Source organism: Podarcis cretensis, assembly GCF_951804945.1.
Source record: "Podarcis cretensis genome assembly, chromosome: 1".
Lineage (NCBI taxonomy): Eukaryota > Metazoa > Chordata > Lepidosauria > Squamata > Lacertidae > Podarcis > Podarcis cretensis.
The window spans coordinates 117,521,454-117,541,258 of record NC_137170.1 but is presented as its reverse complement, the minus strand read 5'-3'; the positions used below and the strand labels follow the sequence as shown (position 1 = coordinate 117,541,258).

General features: G+C 40.6%; 1 protein-coding gene across 7 annotated transcripts in view; it reads right to left on the bottom strand.

The window, feature by feature from the left end:
• PDE11A (phosphodiesterase 11A) overlaps nt 1–19,805 on the bottom strand; it is a 162,854-nt gene that overhangs the window by 126,633 nt on the left and 16,416 nt on the right. The window contains exon 1 of one of the 7 annotated variants that reach the window (XM_079977357.1): nt 1,009–1,028. The exons of the other annotated variants lie outside the window; for them this stretch is intronic. The gene's annotated coding sequence lies outside the window, so the exon portion shown is untranslated. Of the gene's footprint in view, nt 1–1,008; nt 1,029–19,805 lie in introns of those variants that run through there. 7 annotated transcript variants of the gene reach the window in all.

Genomic DNA, 19,805 nt, shown 5'->3' with positions numbered 1-19,805 from the left:
AAATTTTATTATGGATATCTTGTGTTGATTATAAATTGTGCAACAACACAAGCATTATATCTAAACAATACCACACAGCATCACCTAAATCAAAGGTTTAAGGGTCTCAAGAAAATGTAAATCCCAGAAATCCAATTTGTTGTATGGTTATTGTCAAAACAGATATGGATTTTTTTAATAACAACAACAAAAAGCACAGCAGAGTATTGAAATATTTTCTTACGCCGGTCCCTTGGTATTTTGCTCACTTCATCTAAATCTAGAACATTCCTACATCCTTGACGATTTGCCTCCAGTCCATTTCATACTTCAAAAAATTTAAGGCATTCGATATTTCTCTCTTGACTGGATCAATTTATGTCTCTACAGTAGTCTCTAATTGGATTCCTCACACTGGTAGAGGTTTACTTATGGAAGATAAAAGAACTATGTTACCTAATCAAAACTTCTTTTCTTTACAGGTGATATAAAGAAGGTCCCAAAGGACCTTGGCTTCACTTCTGCCACCTAAACGAAGAGAATAAATGCATACTTTCCCCCAGAATCTTTTCTCTTTGTGTATTCCTGTTATATCACTTTTGCCAAGGCTGTCTTGTATCTGGTTGTCTTGCTTTATAAACTACAATTTTTTTAAAGCAAACATTTCCCCTTTGAAATTAACTTTTAAATGTATTTCGAACAGTCCTTATAATAAAAAAGAGGAACCCTTAAAGAAATATTTCTAAGTCTCAGCATATATACATCCTTTTATATATATAAATTGTAAAACACATACAGCTTCTTCATATATTACATAATTTCTCTCTCACGATATTATTTTCTTTCTTTCTTTCAAGAAGAATACATCTACCAATAGTGTAATTACATAGCTATGCCAGTTGTCTTTCCTCCCTTCTTATAGTAAAAAAAAGTATTTTTAAGGGAATGGGAAATGCAACACAATATTGTAGAATATTAATAGTAAAAAATTAAGCAAAACAGTGTCACGGCAATATCCTGGAAACATACCTGCCAACATAATGCTGGATGGATAATGTGCACTTCTGGTTTTTTTTTTTTTTTTTATAAAGATTTTTATTAATTTCCAATTTTTTAACAGAAACAAAAAACAACAAAAAAACAGACAAACAAAAAACTCATATTTTCATAACCTTATTTTCATAACCCTCTTTTCCCGGACTTCCCCATACCTTTCCCTTTTTGCATCCTTAGTTTAGTACCATTATTCAGCAACCTATCTTGCCCAATTAAAAATAAATTTGTCCTCTTTCTCTATTCCACCCTAAATTTTAAACCCAATTATCGCTGCAATTCTACGTCTTCTTTTCCCTCAGCATTTTAACACTCCTCAGTTTTATAATAATTCTTAAGATACATCTTAAATTTCTTCCAATCTTCTTCCACAGTCTCTTTCTCTTGGTCGCGGATTCTGCCGGTCATTTCTGCCAGTCCCATAAAGTCAATCACTTTCGCCTGCCATTCCTCCAGCGTGGGTAGCTCTTGTGTCTTCCAATACTTTGCTAGAAGAATCCTTGCTGCCGTAGTAGCGTACAAAAAGAAATTCTTATCCTTCTTCGGCACCAACTGGCCGACCATACCCAAGAGAAATGCCTCTGGTTTCTTGTTAAAGGTGCACTTAAGCACTTTCTTAATTTCATTATAAATCATTTCCCAGAAGGCCTTAATCTTTGGGCAGGTCCACCAAAGGTGGAAAAAGGTACCCTCAGTCTCTTTACATTTCCAGCATTTGTTATTGGGCAAATGATAAATCTTCGCAAGCTTGACTGGGGTCATGTACCACCTATAAATCATTTTCATAATGTTTTCTCGTAAGGCATTGCATGCCGTAAATTTAATACCTGTGGTCCATAACTGCTCCCAGTCAGCAAACATAATGTCATGACCTATGTCCTGTGCCCATTTAACCATAGCAGACTTCACTGTCTCATCTATTGTATTCCACTTCAACAGCAAGTTATACATTCTTGATAAATTCTTAGTATTGGGTTCTAACAATTCTGTTTCCAATTTCGATTTCTCCACCTGGAAACCAATTTTCCTGTCTTGTTTGAAAGCCTCCATTATTTGAAAATAATGGAGCCAATCTCGTACCTTGGACTTTATTTTCTCATAACTTTGTAATTTAAATTCACCACCTTCTTGTTCTAAAATCTCAGAGTATTTCGGCCAATTGGTTGTCATATTAAGTTTCTTTACTTCCTTAGCCTCCATAGGTGAAAGCCACCTGGGAGTTCTGTTTTCCAGTAAATCTTTATACCGTATCCATACATTATATAGTGCTTTCCTGACAATATGATTTTTGAAACCCTTATACACTTTAACCTTGTCATACCAGATATATGCATGCCAACCAAAATTATTGTCAAATCCTTCCAAATCTAGAATGTCTGCATTTTCAAGAAGTAGCCAATCTTTTAACCAGCAGAAAGCTGCCGATTCATAGTAAAGTCTTAAGTCTGGCAGGGCAAACCCCCCTCTTTCTTTAGAGTCGGTAAGTATCTTAAACTTAATTCTGGGCTTTTTGCCCTGCCAGACAAATTTAGATATGTCTTTCTGCCACTTCTTGAAACAGTCCAGTTTATCAACAATTTGTAATGTCTGAAACAAAAATAACATTCTAGGCAATACATTCATTTTGATCACAGCAATTCGACCTAACAAGGAAAGCTTCAGGTTTGACCATATTTCTAAATCTTTCTTTATCTCAGTCCAGCACTTGTCATAGTTGTCCTTAAATAAGTTCACATTCTTAGATGTCATGTTAATCCCCAGGTATTTTACACTCTTTGCCACCACTAACCCAGTTTCCTCTTGGAATCTTTCCCTTTCAACATTTGTTAAGTTCTTTTCCAATACCTTGGTTTTTTGTTTATTCAACTTAAATCCTGCGACCTGGCCAAATACTTGAATTAATTCCAAAGCTCTTTTGGTACTAGTGTCTGGCTCTTGCAAGGTCAGTACTAAGTCATCTGCAAAAGCCTTTAATTTGTAATGTCTGGCTCCGACCTGAATCCCTTTTACCAGCTGGTCCCCCCTAATCATATTTAACAGGACCTCCAGGACCGATATAAAAAGTAATGGGGATATTGGGCACCCCTGACGTGTCCCTTTTTCTATAGGTAGTTCATCCATAACCACATTATTTACAATTAACTTCGCCTTTTGCTCAGAATAAATTGCACTTATACCATTTTCAAACCTTTGGCCTACCCCCATCCCATGGAGATTCTTTTTCATAAATTTCCAAGATATATTGTCAAAGGCTTTCTCCGCGTCCACAAAAATTAAAACTGCCTTCGTATTAATGTTCACTGTCAGCATTTCTATAATGTCAATTATATTCCTTACATTAGTAGATATATGCCTACCCGGGAGAAAGCCTGCCTGGTCTTTATGAATCTCCTCCACCAGCACCTTCTTTAGTCTTTTTGCCAAAATGTCTGCAAAAATTTTGTAATCCACATTAAGTAGTGATATAGGGCGGTAGTTCTTGATCTGTTTTTTATCAACCTCAGTCTTTGGTATAAGTGTGATGAAGGCTTCTTTCCACGTCTCAGGTGCCCTTTTCCCCTCTAATATCTCGTTGCAAACCTCCTTAAGTGGCTGAATTATCCAGTCTTTCAAGGCTTTGTAATATCTGGAGGTTAGTCCATCTGGCCCTGGAGATTTCCCCAGTTGCATGTTTTGAATGGCACCCTCAATTTCTTGTTCAGTTATTTTCTCATTTAAAAACGCCATACTTTGTTGCGAAATTTTTTGTAATCCATATTTCTTAAGAAATTCTTCAATGTCTCTTTCGTTTTCCGGCCCTTGTGCATACAATCTTCTGAAATAGCTCTGAAAGCAGTTGCTGATCTCATTTGGTTTCGAAATATTCTTTCCATCTACCTCCAAACTTGTAACTGTGTTCAATTTCAGTCTCTTCTTCAATTGCCATGACAGGAGTTTCCCACATTTATCTGCCGATTCAAATGTCTTTTGTCTCATTCGTTTAATTTTCCATTCAATCTCCTGGTTCATCAATTCCATATATTGCTTCTGATACAATTTGATTTGTCTCAAGATCTCATGTGACTTTGGATTGGATCTCAGTTTCTTTTCACTGTCTTTTATCTTTTCCAAAATTTTATCTTTCTTCTCCTGTTGTTTCCTCCTTTTCAAGGAATTCTGCTGTATCAAGAAACCCCTCATCACGGCCTTGCTTGCGTCCCAGATCACTCGTTTCTCCACTTCTGTCCTTAGATTTATCTCAAAATAGTCCTTCAAAGTCTTTTGGGCCTTTTGGTACACCTCTGGATCTTTAAATAGGGTGTCATTCATTCTCCATCTGAAAGAGCCAGCTGTTGTTGTTTTCATTTCCATCTTTACTGCATTGTGGTCGGAGCATGTCTTTGGGCAGATTTCCACTTTCTTTATCTTAGGAGCCATCCCACTAGTAATCCATATTTGATCTATTCTTGTCCAGGTCATCTGTGATTCTGAAAAGAATGTTCCCTCCCTCTCGAGGGGGTTTCTTATTCTCCAAATGTCGATCAGGTCCAAGTTGTCAGTCATTTCAAAAAAAGTCTTAGGTAGTCTCCCGTCCTTGGAGATCACCTGTCTTTGTGCTTTGTCCATATTTGTAGAGACGACCCCGTTCATATCGCCTAATAAGATCGCCTTGTAATCCAGATAATTTGTTAATGTCTCATGTAATTTCTTATAAAATTCTGCCTTCCCTTCATTTGGTGCATAAATTCCAAATATCAAAATTTTTTCTCCTTGAATCTGTATCTCAATTGCCAAGATTCTGCCCTGTTCATCTTTGAAAATCTGTCTTGGAGCCAATTTCTCTTTTGCGTATATCACCACTCCTCTTTTCTTAACTTTATCTGATGAGATAAATTCTTGTCCCAATCTTTTATTTATAAGTAATCTTCTGTGTGCTCTTGTCACGTGGGTTTCTTGTAGACAAATCAGATCCAATTGTTCTTTCTTCAAAATGTGAAAAACCTCACGCCTTTTTCTGGGAAGGTTCAGTCCATTACAGTTCCAAGTTAAAATTCTCAGAGACATTGTTGGTTAGTTACCTCCAACTGCACCCTGCAGCTGTTCTTCGTCCGTTGGTGATTTGAGTCCAAATGTCAAATTCCCCAAGTCTGTGTCTGCAGTTGAGTTGAGGACCCCTTTCACCAGGTCTTCTCCGTGTTTATGTAGGAACTGTTCTTTATCTTGTGCAGTTTTTATCTTGACTTTCTTTCCTCTGAAGTTGAAAGACAAACCCTGTGGAAATTCCCACCTGAAAGGTATGTTGTTCTTCTTCAGCAGGTCCACCAAAGTCTTGAACTGAGTTCTCACCTCCAAAATATATTTTGGGATATCCCTGTAGATTTGCACAGAGACGTTTTGAATCTGGAGTGTTTTCTGGTAATGCAAACTAAGTATCTTGTCTCTCTCCTCTTTCGACCTCAATGTAATCAGGCAGTCCCTTGGAATCTTCCTGCCTTGCCTTCTACCCAATCTGAAGGCGGTTGTAATCTCAAATTCTGTTCCCTCTAGGTTTTCCTGCCAGAAGTCTGAAATTTCTTTTGTGAGAAAGTCCACTAGGTTGTCCCCCTCACTCTCAGGAACCAACCTAAGTCTTAAATTCTTCTCCTTACGCTGCATGTCCCATAAAGAGAGGGTCGCCTCATGCTGGTCAAGCCTCCTACAAACAGGAACTAAATTTTCCTGTGTGGATTCCGCAGTAGATTTAGCCTCTTCTGCAATTTTCCTTATTGTGGCGTTCTCCTCTACCAATTGTTGTATAATCTGTGTGTTAGACGTTACGCTCTTCGTGTTTAAATCCAATTTTGCCGTTAGATCTGCCAGTTGCTTAGTATTTTCTGTACTCTGTTTGTTCAATCTTTCTAGAGATTCATTTATCTTCAATAATGCCTGCGTCACTGACTCCATGAATGCACTTATTCCCTTTTCCTGTCCACCTGGGCCTGTTGGCAATAGTCCTGATAAGGAGCCCCTTTTCTTATGTGCTGCTTTGGACTTGGATCTTGTTGCTATCTCATCTCCAGGGCCGCTCATGTCCCAAGGTCGTTCTCACAGGAACAGGTTTGAATGGAAAAAACCAGTGACTAACAATCGTGTTGCAACTGTTACTTCCAGCCCTCTAGAGGGAGCTGAGATCTTCAATATAGCAAAGAAACAATGAATCCAAAAGCCCTCAGAGGGGAAAGTTACTAAAAACTTCTCTCAGTCTTTTTAGTTGCAACCGTATAATTTTTACAAAGTCTCAATAAATTGTATCAAATAAAGTCTCCTCTTTGCAATGTCTTTGACAGCTCCCTGTCAAAGTGTATCACTCAGGCAGTCCGTTCCCAGAGACAGAGTCTGCGGTAGATTGTCCCTTAAAAAGTTTCCCTGCAGGTTTCCTTTCTTTTTCACCCCCCCCCCGTTCCTGCTCCCTAGGGGGGAGGACTTAAGTCAATGCTGGGGTTGATCCTTTTTTTTAAAATTTTCCTTAAAAGATGTCAATTGCAGCTTACCAAGTCCGTTGCTTTAGCAGTCATGCAATCTGGGGAAGGCAGACTTCCTTTGTTTACCATCCCCACTTTCGGCCAAATTTTTAAAGAAGTTAAATTTAAAGTCCCGAAAGGGTTGCCAATCCTACTCACGGGAATCTCTTTCAGTCCAAATAACAGGAAGAAGTCGGCGCTCTCCGCTAATGGCGATGCGGCTTCACTCCACGAGCTGGGTAGCAACTCTCAGCTCTGCGCTCCCCCGATGCTCCTCCGGAGCCTTTAAAAAGGCTCTTTCGCAGTAAAAGGGGGCGCAAACAATGCCCACCGAGTCTCCTTGCTCACAGGCTTCCGCGCCTGTGATTTTAGGGGTCCCCGCTTCGCCGTAGCGGTCAGACCCGAACTCGCGGAGCAGCTCTCTCTCCGGAGAACGGAGAGCGAGCCGCCATTAGCGCCGGCGCCAACCGGAAGTCAATGTGCACTTCTGTTTTCCATGGAAGATAACGTGTGAAAATACAATGAACTACACCAGGTAGTACACATTCAAATAAGTTTAGCCTGGATAAGAGGAGACTGAGAGGAGATCTATCTAAAGGGGTGTCACTGTTAGAATTCCTGCTCCATGACTGCAGTCATGGGATTGTTGTCTTTCACATGACGGTATATATTTTGACTCCACAGAGTGGGAAGTGATGAAGACAGGATGTTTGTGTTACTGTGTTCCGTGAAGTGGGACTATTGTCCTTTGTACTTTTTCTCTTTGCTGTCTGATGCTAGAGAGAGAGGGAGCCATGATGCATGCTTCGTATGTGTTTATATGTAAATAAAGTAGATTAGCCAAAATGCTGAGCTGCTGAGGTCTGTCACGCGAACTGCGCAGACTCTGCGGATCCCTAAGTGTGCCGATGTCTGTTGGCATCGGTTGCTGTGATGTTCAGGCTGAAGAAAGCTTTTGAAGCTCCTGAACGGTCGACCAGGAGGGAGAGAACATGCCAGTTCGGCATGTGTCTCTACCAGGGTCCTACTCGAGTGTAGGCTGAGCTCCTGACAGTCACATGGAAGATGGAGCAAGCTTGTTTTCTCCTTCTCCAGAGGGTAGAACTCAAACCAATAGATTCAAGCTACAAGAAAGGAGATTCCAACTAAACGTCAGGAAGAACTTTCTGATGGTAAGCTATTTGACACCTTCCCTCAGAAGGTGGTGGACTCTCCTTCATGGGATGTTTTTAAGCAGAGATTGGATGGTCATCTGTCAGGGATGCTTTATTTGAAAGTCCAGCACTGCAGAGGATTGGACTAGGTGGCCCTCAGGTACCCTTCCAAACAGAATTATTTGATTCTCGGTTACTTGTTCTTTCAGTATCCCACAGGCACACATCTCAAATTACTGGTATACATAACCGTGTCTTTTAAAAAAACGTTCATCTACCAGTCCACACAGAAATATATTTTATTAAGGAAAGTGTGCATATAAAGTAGAAGTGGGAAAGTATGAATATTCCCTTCCAACTCTACAATTCAAACCATAATGCCACTTTTTTTTAAAAGAGATCCAACGAAACCAGCCATCAGTATCAAGGGTCTTGATTCAAGATAATCATGTAATTTGGACTTCCACTTTGTCTACTGATCCCTATAATTTCTCCTGGCTAGCAGATGTTTCTCACTATTCTGCTCACTCTGGTACATCCAGAAAGATTTAGGAGCCTGCCTCCAAATCAAACAATGGTACTAACGAGTATTTCTACTATAGCTATCAAACATGCATTTAAAAATATTTCAAAGAATCAGAATCACAGAGTTGGAAAGGTCCCCAAGTTATACGACAATAAGTAATCATCCTGATTTGCTTGCATGGTGTTTACACATCATTCCATTAGTCATATCTTCATCCCAGACTTATTAATGTGCTCCGCCATCTTAAACAGCAAGAAGTTCAGTTTTATTTTGTTTTTTTAATGGAGTTCTTTTACTAGGGTGACAAAGAACTTTAATTCACTTTCAATGTGGAAACCGAAAGTTCTGACAGGCAATTGAATCACTCTCGTAAAATTCTTACGGTTGGAGGCACCCATAATGCACAAGTTAACTTTTCGGGTATTTATAGAGCAAAGCAATGTTCGACTGTAACTCTATACATTTTTACCTGGGTGTAAGTCCCAATGAACTCACTATGAAGTACTTCTGAGTAGACGTGTATAGGATTACACCGCTATGCTTCTAGTCAATAAAGGGTGCCATCCATATATGTATATTGGGTCATTTAAATCTCAACTTCACATATTTTATTGTTTCTCTTAAAGGCAACACCTTTAATACAAGTTTGGATTAACATTTCCAGATTGTGATTCTCAGTTTGAGGTGATTTGGTGTGGTTCCTCCCTCCTTCTCCCTTTCTCTCTCTCTCTCTCTCACACACACACACACACACACTTATAATTATATTAGAAGTTCTTATATATTGGGTCTTATTTGTGCCTCAGGAGGATACTTAATGTTAGTTGTTTCTACAAAGAACGCTATATTGTGTTCACGGACAAGTTCTCCCTTACGTTATTTATGCTTGATCTTAAAAAAACAAACAAACCAAAAGCCTAAGACAAATGGTTTTTAATAATGCTACTCAGGATGGTGCTGAAAACTTCCTCCAATATATGCAGTACTTTCAAACAAATCTCTGCTGGTACAAATGACCCCAACACATAAGAGTGTTCAGTACTAGGTAAAATAATGCTTACAAAATAGCTCATCTTCTGCCTTCATAACCCAGGTAATGAAGTGGATTACAATGCAATTAGCCCAGAGTAGGTGTCATATGGTTGTGCGAAAAGAAATATCCTAAATATAAAGCAGAAGAGCATTTTATCAAGCCATTACATTCACAGCTGTTCCTTTATTGCATTTGAATTACTGACTGGAAGTCAATTTCAGCAGTGGTACTAAAAAGTTGATTATGTCATGCTCTTTGTTACAGAAGAACCAAAATGCACGCAGCAGCTAATTGCAAAAAGGAAAGACGTGCTACGATTATTAGGGCTTTCTAAATTATTGATCCATGTCTACAAGCAATCATAAAAGCTGTGAGTCCGCAGGGAGGAGCAGAAACCAAAGAATTTACTGTATTTGGTAGATGATGAGAGAAGGCATTGTATATCCAGTAGAGACTGATATCACTTATGAAATTCCAAATTCTCTGTCTCTAGGGCAAGCATGGGCAATATGGATATGTGGAGTCCACTTTGTTTTTAACTAGAAAACGGGAGCAAGAGCTGGATGCACACTGAAGTCCTGGCTCTAGAAGTGGAGCCAGTTCCTCCCATGAACCATACTCTGGGATGATCCACATATAAACATTCAAATTTATATCCGAGTTACTGTACACATTAAGTAATATAGCCGTCTACTATCTTGCGTGTGAAGACCCCCAAGACCTCCCAAAGAAAGACACAGTTGACACCAACTATTATTAGCATAATGTTGGACACAACTTTATTGATTACAGAATGTGAGTGGTTTGCTTAGGCACTGGTTCGACTAGCTGCACCTACACCTCCAGCAAAGCAGCACTGACAACTGGACACCGGCAGAAGTCAGTAAGGGTAAACATACTGGGGGAATATTGGTCCCACCACAGACGTACCCTCACCCCAAAATGCTCCCAAGTGCTCTGGTGTGGCCCTAACCCAGGGGAAGGCAACCTAAGGCCAGTGGGCTGGGTGCGGTCCAATCGCCTGCTCAATCCGGCCCACGGACGGTCTGGGAATCAGCGTATTTTTACATGAGTAGAATGTGTCCTTTATTTAAAATGCATCTCTGGGTTATTTGTGGGGCACAGGAATTCGTTCATTTTTTCTCTCTCCAAAATATAGTTCAGCCCACCACATGGTCTGAGGGACGGTGGACCGGCCCACGGCTGAAAAAGTTTGCTGACCCCTGCCTTAACCCCTGGAAGGGGATCAGACAAAAGCAAGGCGAGCACCTGGATTCCTTTACTGGAATACCCTATCGCAGTGTTTCCCAACCTTGTGCCTCCAGCTGTTTTTGGACTACAATTCCCATCATCCCTTGCCACTGGTCTTGCTAGTCAGGGATGATGGGAGTTGTAGTTCAAAAACAGCTGGAGGCACAAGGTTGGGAAACACTGCCCTATCGCACATTGGGAGGGGCAGGTGTGGCAACCTCCCCTCCACCACACCTCGAACCAACGCCTAACCGCCAAACCTTACAAAGTTGTGATGATTTTCTACACGGCAGGTGAAACCCAAGTGTCATCAGCCAAATGGGAAAATTCCTACCGGGCCCCTGCCCCAAAAACAGATGACCCACAACGGCAAAGCAGGGTCACAGCAATACATAGATGCATTACATTTTTTGGAAGCCGCCCAGAGTTGCTGGGGAAGCCTAGCCAGATGGGCAGCGTATAAATAATAAATTATTAATTATTATTATTATTATTATTATTATTAGACCCTAAATATAGGTAGGGTAGGCGGGTGATCCAATGCACGAGGCACTAAGAGGAAGCTCGACGCAACATGCAGCGGTATAAATAGGTCCCCTGGCTGCAAATTCTCTCAACCCCATTGGCCAGAATTGCCCCAGCAACAACCCAATCGGGTTGTTGTGGCTATCCAAATGATCCCACCCACACAAACGGTGAGGTCAATCTTGATTATTTCACCACAACACATACCCTCCGTGATGAGGACACAATTTCTGCAAACCTCTACTCTAAGGTACCTCTTTTGAATGATCCAACAGCAAGTTGTGAAGAAAGAGCAATATCAGCTCCATAATTTGGGGGGGGGGGGTGTTGATAAGAAAAGGCACTCTCAGAGGGCTCATTGGATTGCATCAAGTACTGCACAAGTGGAAGGCAACTCATGCAACTAACCTTTCCTTCCTTTTATCTATCTTTGGTGGTTCTGTCTTTAATCATGTATTCCAACTGTTTCCCCAGTTAAGCTAACTGGCCTGTAATTTCCTGGACCCTCTATGGATCTATTTTTAATATGTTAAGAGTTTTGATTTAGGTAGGGAAATGTCTACTGGGTCAACTTTTCTTGATGAAAACGTATGCAAGATTTAAACTTCAGTTACGGCACAATTATATAACGTCGGTGTTTTATGGAAAATATGCCTAGTAGTATCACAACTGTAAAGAAGAAAAGAGAACTGCATTTGTCACAGGATATAAAAACTAAGCAACATTTAAAATTATGGCAAAATCATTATAAGAGCAACTTTGCAGCCTTTATTCATTTCCCATGTTTGTAATGAGATTGCTACTTAAGACCTGTAACATTTTTGGCCTTTAATTTCCCGAATTATTGCTGCACTTAAGCTAATTTATCTAGACTGTACTAAGTACTTCCAACTGATGTGAACGACAGGCATTCTAATTTGTGTTCCTATTTGAATGAAAAATGCAGCCAATCAAACCAGCACTGTCTTCATGTATGGAAAGCAAGACACAAAAAATAATAATGTATGGTAAGACAATGTAAAATGATTAAATGTGAAATTAATTTATTGAAATAAGACAAAAAGGGGAAATTTCCATATCAAGTGGAAACGTTTTATTCACAGTCAATGAACTTTCCCAAAACGTCAGTCTTACTAGCAGCCCGTTTCCAGGTTCAGAGCGGTGGTAATTTAACTTTCTTCACTCTCTCCTGCAGGCTTACGCGATCCAAAATTTCCCCCCTCTTCTCCTGCTTCCAAGGGGGGGGGGGTTTAATGATTTTAGCCAATGGAAGTTTAATCCTTTACAGAGGACTTTCCAAGACTTTAGCTTACAAGCTCTTTGCTTCAATCTATTTACAAAAGGGTAAGGCGGACTTCCTGTTTGAAACCTCCCCGTTTAGGTGCCAAATTAAGACGTTTAAAAATCCAATTTTCCGTTCTACTCACGGGTAGTTGTTTAAAATCAAATTGTCCACAGGAAAAAGTCAGCGCTCTTCGACAACAGCAATGCGGCTTCACTCCGTGAAAGAAGCAGTCAATTCGAAGCACTGTGCCACTCACCCCACATCGCTCCAGATCCACGAAACCGGGTCTCCCCGCAAGTAGGGGAGCCGCAAAAGGTGCCAGCCAAATCCCACGTTCACAGGCTTCTCCCGCCTGTGATTTTTAGTGGGTTTCCGCCTTCGCCGTGGCGGCCAGACCCTGATTTCCATGGGGCTAATTCCTCCCGATCAGAGGAATTCCGCCATTTGCCGGAGGCGCCAACCCGGAAGTCTCTGGTCTCCCAGGTCCTAGTCCGATCTTCTAACCATTACATCACACCAGACTCCTTGTTGTTGTTGTTGTTTAGTCATTTAGTCATGTCTGACTCTTCGTGACCCCATGGACCAGAGCACGCCAGGCACTCCTGTCTTCCACTGCCTCCCGCAGTTTGGTCAAACTCATGCTGGTAGCTTCAAGAACACTGTCCAACCATCTCGTCCTCTGTCGTCCCCTTCTCCTTGTGCCCTCCATCTTTCCCAACATCAGGGTCTTTTCCAGGGAGTCTTCTCTTCTCATGAGGTGGCCGAAGTTTTCCTTAAGAATGGATAGGTTTGATCTTCTTGCAGTCCATAGGACTCTCAAGAGTCTCCTCCAGCACCATAATTCAAAAGCATCAATTCTTCGGCAATCAGCCTTCTTTATGGTCCAGCTCTCACTTCCATACATCACTAACCAGACTCCTATATATACTGTATAGTACATTTACGTATATACCACCTGAAAGTGGTTTAAACTACCGTATTTTTTGCACCATAACACTCACTTTTTTCCTCCTAAAAAGTAAGGGGAAATGTCTGTGCGTGTTATGGAGGGAATGCCTATGGGTGGCATGCCTACGGATTTTCCTCCTCTAAAAACTATGTGCGTGTTATGGTCAAGTGTGTGTTATACAGCGAAAAATACGGTACAAAACCTACAAAAGAAAGGTTGCAAAGGGCAAAACAACAAAGCAACAAATTTCTCTTAGACCTCTGGGGGTCTCTTCAAGAGCTGCTAACCTGAGCACCACAGCCTGGCTATTCTTCTGCCTTCCTTTCAAAGTACATAGCTCTTAAGTTCACCCTTGGATGATGTAGGAGCCGTTGACCCACATGAACTTCTACAGAAAACTTTGGTGTTTCTTCAGGAACTAATAACGTGAGCTCTCTAATCTGTGCTTTTCTCCTAACTTGCTCTGAATTGCCTCCAGGTTATAATTTGAAACCAGTATGGGGTTTTGTAATAACTGAAACAAGCATGGTTTGGGGCAATGATAGTTAGAGCTACCCATCAACCAATTTGGGCATCCCAGAAAACTTTGATTACAGCAAGCAACAGAAGGGCTTGGGGGGAATATGTGAGAGCTGGGAGGTTAAGGAATTGGAGGAGATTACCCCTGAGGCTTGCACCTTATCTCTGAACCACTATCATCTGAAGAAACATGGTTTCTGTGTGGAATGCTGTGCACTTTATCTACATCATTGTGTTTACATTCTATGTCTTTCAGCATAAAGCACAAAACTATAGTCAGTTTCAATGATGGAACAGCTTTTCACTCATATAGCTTTGAGAGTGTCAATTACAGATTCAGTTCAAAGCACTTTTTGGCTTGTATAACTTCAGAGATCTTTATTATCAGAGGGTATGGGGAATAGCTCTAGCTGAGAAGCTCACAGGTTCAGTTAAAGCAAGTACAGTCAAACCTCAGTTGTCAAACTTAATCCGTTCCGGAAGCCTGTTTGGCTTCCAAAATGTTCAACAACCGAGGCGTGGCTTCCGATTGGCTGCAGGAGCTTCCTGCACTCAAGCAGAAGCCACGTCGGACATTCAGCTTCCGAAAAACGTTTGAAAACCAGAACACACACTTCTGGGTTTTTGGCGTTCGGGAGCCGAAATGTATGGTAACGGAGGCGTTCGGGACCCGGGTTTGACTGTAGAAATAACACTGCCTCTGGAACAACTGCAGGTGATTCTGGTTAACTTCCTCATCAATCATGTGGGCATATATAGTGTGATATATTTCAACAATAAGCAATAGCCAAACATCTCCTATTTGGCTTCTGGGTATTGGACTCAAAATGTGGTTTTCCAGGGATACACATGTGATGTTGTTTTTTATGATGTTTTAAGTATAAGGTAATCCTCTGTTCTTTTGTATGGTTATGTTTCACTGTTCGTTTTTCTTTTCGTGCTATTGCTATACAGAAAAGAAAATGTAACAAAAATGTATTTATTTGGGGGTTGTTGTTGTTGTTGTTATATTTATATACTCAGAGTTACTTACACAATATTTTCATCCAAACCATATCTTGGCATATAATACACATAAATGCTTCCCTACATTATTTCTCCTCTCAACTCAATCCTTTGCTGAATCCACTGTATTTACCACCGTTTACTATTTTCTATCTATCTCCGTATGGAAACCAGTGACATATGCTGGGAAACAGCCCAAGGCATCCATTAAGGAAATGTGAAAATTTTGGCGTTCCGGAGTGAGAGACTGCAGCACCAACACTAGATACAAAAATGGACTCCTCATCCAATATTAAACAATGGGAATGGTGGGTTGGTCTAGTCGAGTTTCCAGAAAAAGGGACCCAGGGCCGGCCCAAAGCTTTTTGGCACCTGAGGCGAACCATAAAATGGCATCCGCCCAGGGAAGAGGAGGGGAGTAAAGATCTATATCGGGAACAAGAGTGGGAGGAGACCAGGAGTCCTTGTTATTTGACGAAAGGCCATTGCAGAGGTGGCATTAGGAGAGGGCTGCTGAGGAGGTGATGCAGTCAGGTGATACAGTCATTGGAGGCCACATCTGCTGTCCCTATGGATCCTGCCGTCTGAGGCACTCACCTCACCTTGCCTCATGGGTGGGCAGGCCCTGCAGAGACCCTTACCCCTAGCTCCCATCTTCAGAACCAGAAGGTGATTCTTCTGGGTCCAGTGATGGGGATGAGAAGTTAAACTAGCAGTGTATAAAGCTAACTCCACAAACACAGATAAGTGAGATCCTGCTGCTGCTTAATATTGTACCACTGAAGGAAGAAATAGGAACCTAAGCAGTCTACATCAAAGCAAAGACCTTAATAAAGACAGGCAACAAGAAAGGGGATCGTGCACAGTCAGCCTGTGCCATGTGAATGGAAGAATACTTCCAGACTGCAGAGCTGGGTGTCTATATAGATTTTTAAATTATTGAAGGTGGAGTGGAAACAAAGTCTGAAAAATGAGAAAAATGCATTAATCAATATAAAGGTGCATATACCAATATACATTACTGCAACGTAAACTGTTGTTTTCTTTTCCTAGAATTGCAGTTTAACATGTGCCCTGAGATACTAGCAGGTAAAACTATCCCCACTCTTTCGCTATTATTTTTTCTGTGGACACAATTGTGTTTTTTAACATTGTGGATTTCTTAAAAAAAATAAAAACAGTCACTGAAATCCTTTTTTTTTTTTTTTTGCTACTGTTTAAATTAAAATAAAGTGAAAGAGTGCTTTAGCACTATTTCCCTACTATCCTTCCAATTGCTATTTTTTTTTCCAAATACATTTTTTATTGAAGTTATACAAAAAGGAAAAAGGAAAAACAGACATACATAAAAGGGAAAAAATACAAAGAGGAAAATGGGTACATAAAGGAGAAAAAAATACACAAAAGGTCATACCATTATAAATACATAAGTTAATGTTCCCCTTCCCCCAACTATTTAAAAAAAAAAAAAAAGGAGAATCATAATAATTTGAGCTCAACCGAGCCCTGAACTCCCTTCCACCCTTTTGGTAAGTATCAAATATCTTTCTCCATTACGTATTTGATTTTTAATCTAAAGTCTTAAATTCATTCGCTGATAGAATTATTCTAACCCCGCCAGTTCACTTTAAAGATTTATTCCAATATAATTCCAATATTTACTCCAATTTCTCCGAAATTTCTGTTCATCTTGGTCTCGTATTCTACCTGTTAGTCTATCAAGCTCAGCATAGTTTACCATTTTAATCTGCCAATCATTTATGCTGCGGATGGTTTCCACTTTCCAGTATTGTGCCAACATAGTTCTTGCTGCTGTGGTGGCGTAAAGAAATATCGTCTTATCTTCTTTTTTGATTTCTTTACCCGTCATTCCCAGCAAAAAGGCTTCAGGTCTTTTGGGAAAAGTATATTTAAGTATTTTTTTAAGCTCATTATAAATTAATTCCCAAAAGCCTTTCACCTTTTTACAGGTCCACCACATATGGTATAGGTCACCCTCCACCTCACCACACTTCCAGCATTTCTTATCCTTTAGTCTGTACATTTTGGCCAGTTTCACCGGTGTGTGGTACCATCTGTATAACATCTTCCAAACATTCTCTCTCAATGCCATACAGGCCGTAAACTTTATATTGCTGTTCCACAATTCCAACCACTTTTCGAAGTCAATATTATAACCAAAGTCGATTGCCCATTTAATCATTACCTCCTTCACCTCCTCGTCTTTTGTATGCCACTCTAATAACATATCATAGATTCTGGACAATATTTTATTCTTGCCTTCTACTACCTCTACATTAAATTTTGATTTTTTATCTTCAAAACCTAAATTCTTCTTATCCTCTTTTAACAAATCATTCACCTGGTGATATTGCAACCAACTAGTGAATAAACTTTTTGTCTCTTCATAAGGTCTAAGTTTAGGCCCTTGTTCTGTTTTTCTTAAAAGTTCTTCATAAGTAGCATTCTTCTCCTCCATATTAGTTTTCTTAATCGTTAAAACCTCTATTGGTGAGATCCACCAAGGGGTCTTTCTTTCAAGGAGGTTTTTATTCCTTTCCCATGCCTGATATATTGGTCCCCTAAAAATATGATTTAGGAAGCTCCTGTGGACCTTCACTTTCCCATACCAGAGGTACGCGTGCCATCCATACCAGTTGTTAAAACCTTCCAGGTCCAATTGCTATTTTAGCTTCTTCCAATTTGCTCTAATACATTTTTAACTTTTAAAAACACCTTTATAAATCTTGAAATCAATTTGGAAATAGTGCTTAAATAAAGACTTTAGAAAAACTTAAATAACTGATCTTTTTTTATAAATGGTCCAGGTTTCTTAATACAGTGATACCTCGGGTTAAGTACTTAATTCGTTCCGGAGGTCCATTCTTAACCTGAAACTGTTCTTAACCTGAAGCACCACTTTAGCTAATGGGGCCTCCTGCTGCCGCCGCACCGCAGGAGAACGATTTCTGTTCTCATCCTGAAGCAAAGTTCTTAACCTGAAGCACTATTTCTGGGTTAGCGGAGTGTGTAACCTGAAACGTATGTAACCTGAAGCGTATGTAACCTGAGGTACCACTGTATAATAAAAAAAAAGCTAGTCAGGCAAATTGTCCTTTCCCTAATCACATGGCTAAGTCACACCCAGTAGTGTGGAAAAACATAGGCACAGAACAAACATTAGCAGCTTAAAGCACAGCAAGATCGCTTCTCTCCACTATGTTTCAACTCACATTTGCACGTTGCTGTACACACCAGGGAAGGGACAGAGATGTTTTGACCCAGTGTACATTATCTGTTTGGTTTCGCCACACCTGCAACCCCACCAACACATGTTCATGAAGTCATCCGGGCATGTGCAACAGCTATCTCGTATGTACACCTCTCAGCTCAACTATAGGTGAATGTGCCTCACACTTTCAAACCAGATGCAAGCTGGTTTGGGCGGAACAGACAGCAGCATTTCTTGGGGAACTACAGGATAGATATAGGTTGTGGCTAATGCCATGAGTAGATGGTTTCAAACACCAGTAATGGAAGCGTACTGGAGCCAGAGAAAATAGTAACCTGTACACAGCCATACAAAAAGCGCAAGACCCCTGGTAGTGTAGAAAGCCAATTTGCAATTCCACTCGCAGCCTAAAGTAGAAGGGGTAATAATTTGGGTTGGTTGCAGGAGCTGCCTATTGGAAAGCACCCTAAGATGGCGGAGGAACAGAAGTTATAATGCCACAGAGGCTGACAACATGCTCTCCGGCTCTCTGTTGAAGGGTACTGATTTCATACACACCCATATTTTACAGACGGAAGTAGGGACAGGCCACTGACCACTCACCTTTCAACAACAACTCCTCTCCACACACATTGCAGCATATATAGTGGAAGGCTCTACAGTACTTCGCTTGTTGTTTTTGCTTGCTTTGCAATTTGTTTTAAAAAGCCACAGGAGTGCTTGTTCTTTTGACTAACGACTTGACTGACCTAGAATATATTACCAGCAGTTCAAAATGAGTCTTGCCAGCGTATGAAATGCCAGTCTGTGAACTGAATGGGCTTTAGGGTTCACACACAAGCATTTAAATGCATCCTCTACTTGGGAGATTTAACATTCTTGATGCCATGGGTAGAAAACAATCTTGAAGAATAACAGTGAATCTAGAAACTCACACTATCATCTTCCATTTTCAGATATGCTATGTATTTTTAGCAATGGTGTGACCAGGCGATAAGGCAGTAGCTCATACCTTCAATTCAAAAGGTATCAGATTCAATCCACAGCATCTCTAGGTACTGTATGGGTTAAAGAGACTCCTGGTTGTGACAACATGCAAAGGCAGCGCTTTCCTCCAGAATTTCAAATTGTATGGGTAAACTGGGATAGCTGAAACATATGAAATTTATTTTATATTTAATGAAATATTTTAAATATTTCTGACTGCAAAGCCAAGTCCCACTTACTTCAATGGGATTTACTCCCTAGTAAGTGTGCATAGAACTGGACATTGATTTCCCAATACATGAAGTTCAGGTGCCAAATGCTAACATCTGCCAATTTAAAATCTGGCTACAGGCTGCTGTTCCCTCCCTCCTTCTAATTAAGGTGCATTCTAGCTAAGAGTGTAACAAAAGAGAAAAGGCTGAAATTCAGTGGCAAAGCAGAATGTCTTATGTTCTACATTCAGCATCCCCAATGCAGGGCTGGGAGAGACTCTGATCTGAAATCTTGGAGAACCACTGCCAGTCTGGGCAGACAGTACCGAGTTCAGTCTGACTCTGTATTAAGCATCTTCTTATATACATCTAGGTTTGGGAGGAAATTGTAGTATAGTACCTTCTAAATATAGGGTGGGATGCGGGTGACGCTGTGGGTTAAACCACTGTGCCACTTGGGCTTGCCAATCGAAAGGTTGTCAGTTCGAATCCCCGTGACGGGGTGAGCTCCCGTTGTTTGGTCCCAGCTCCTGCCAACCTAGAAAGCACCCCAAAAGTGCACCCTAGAAAGCACCCCAAAAGTGCAAGTATATTAATAGGTACCACTCCGGCGGG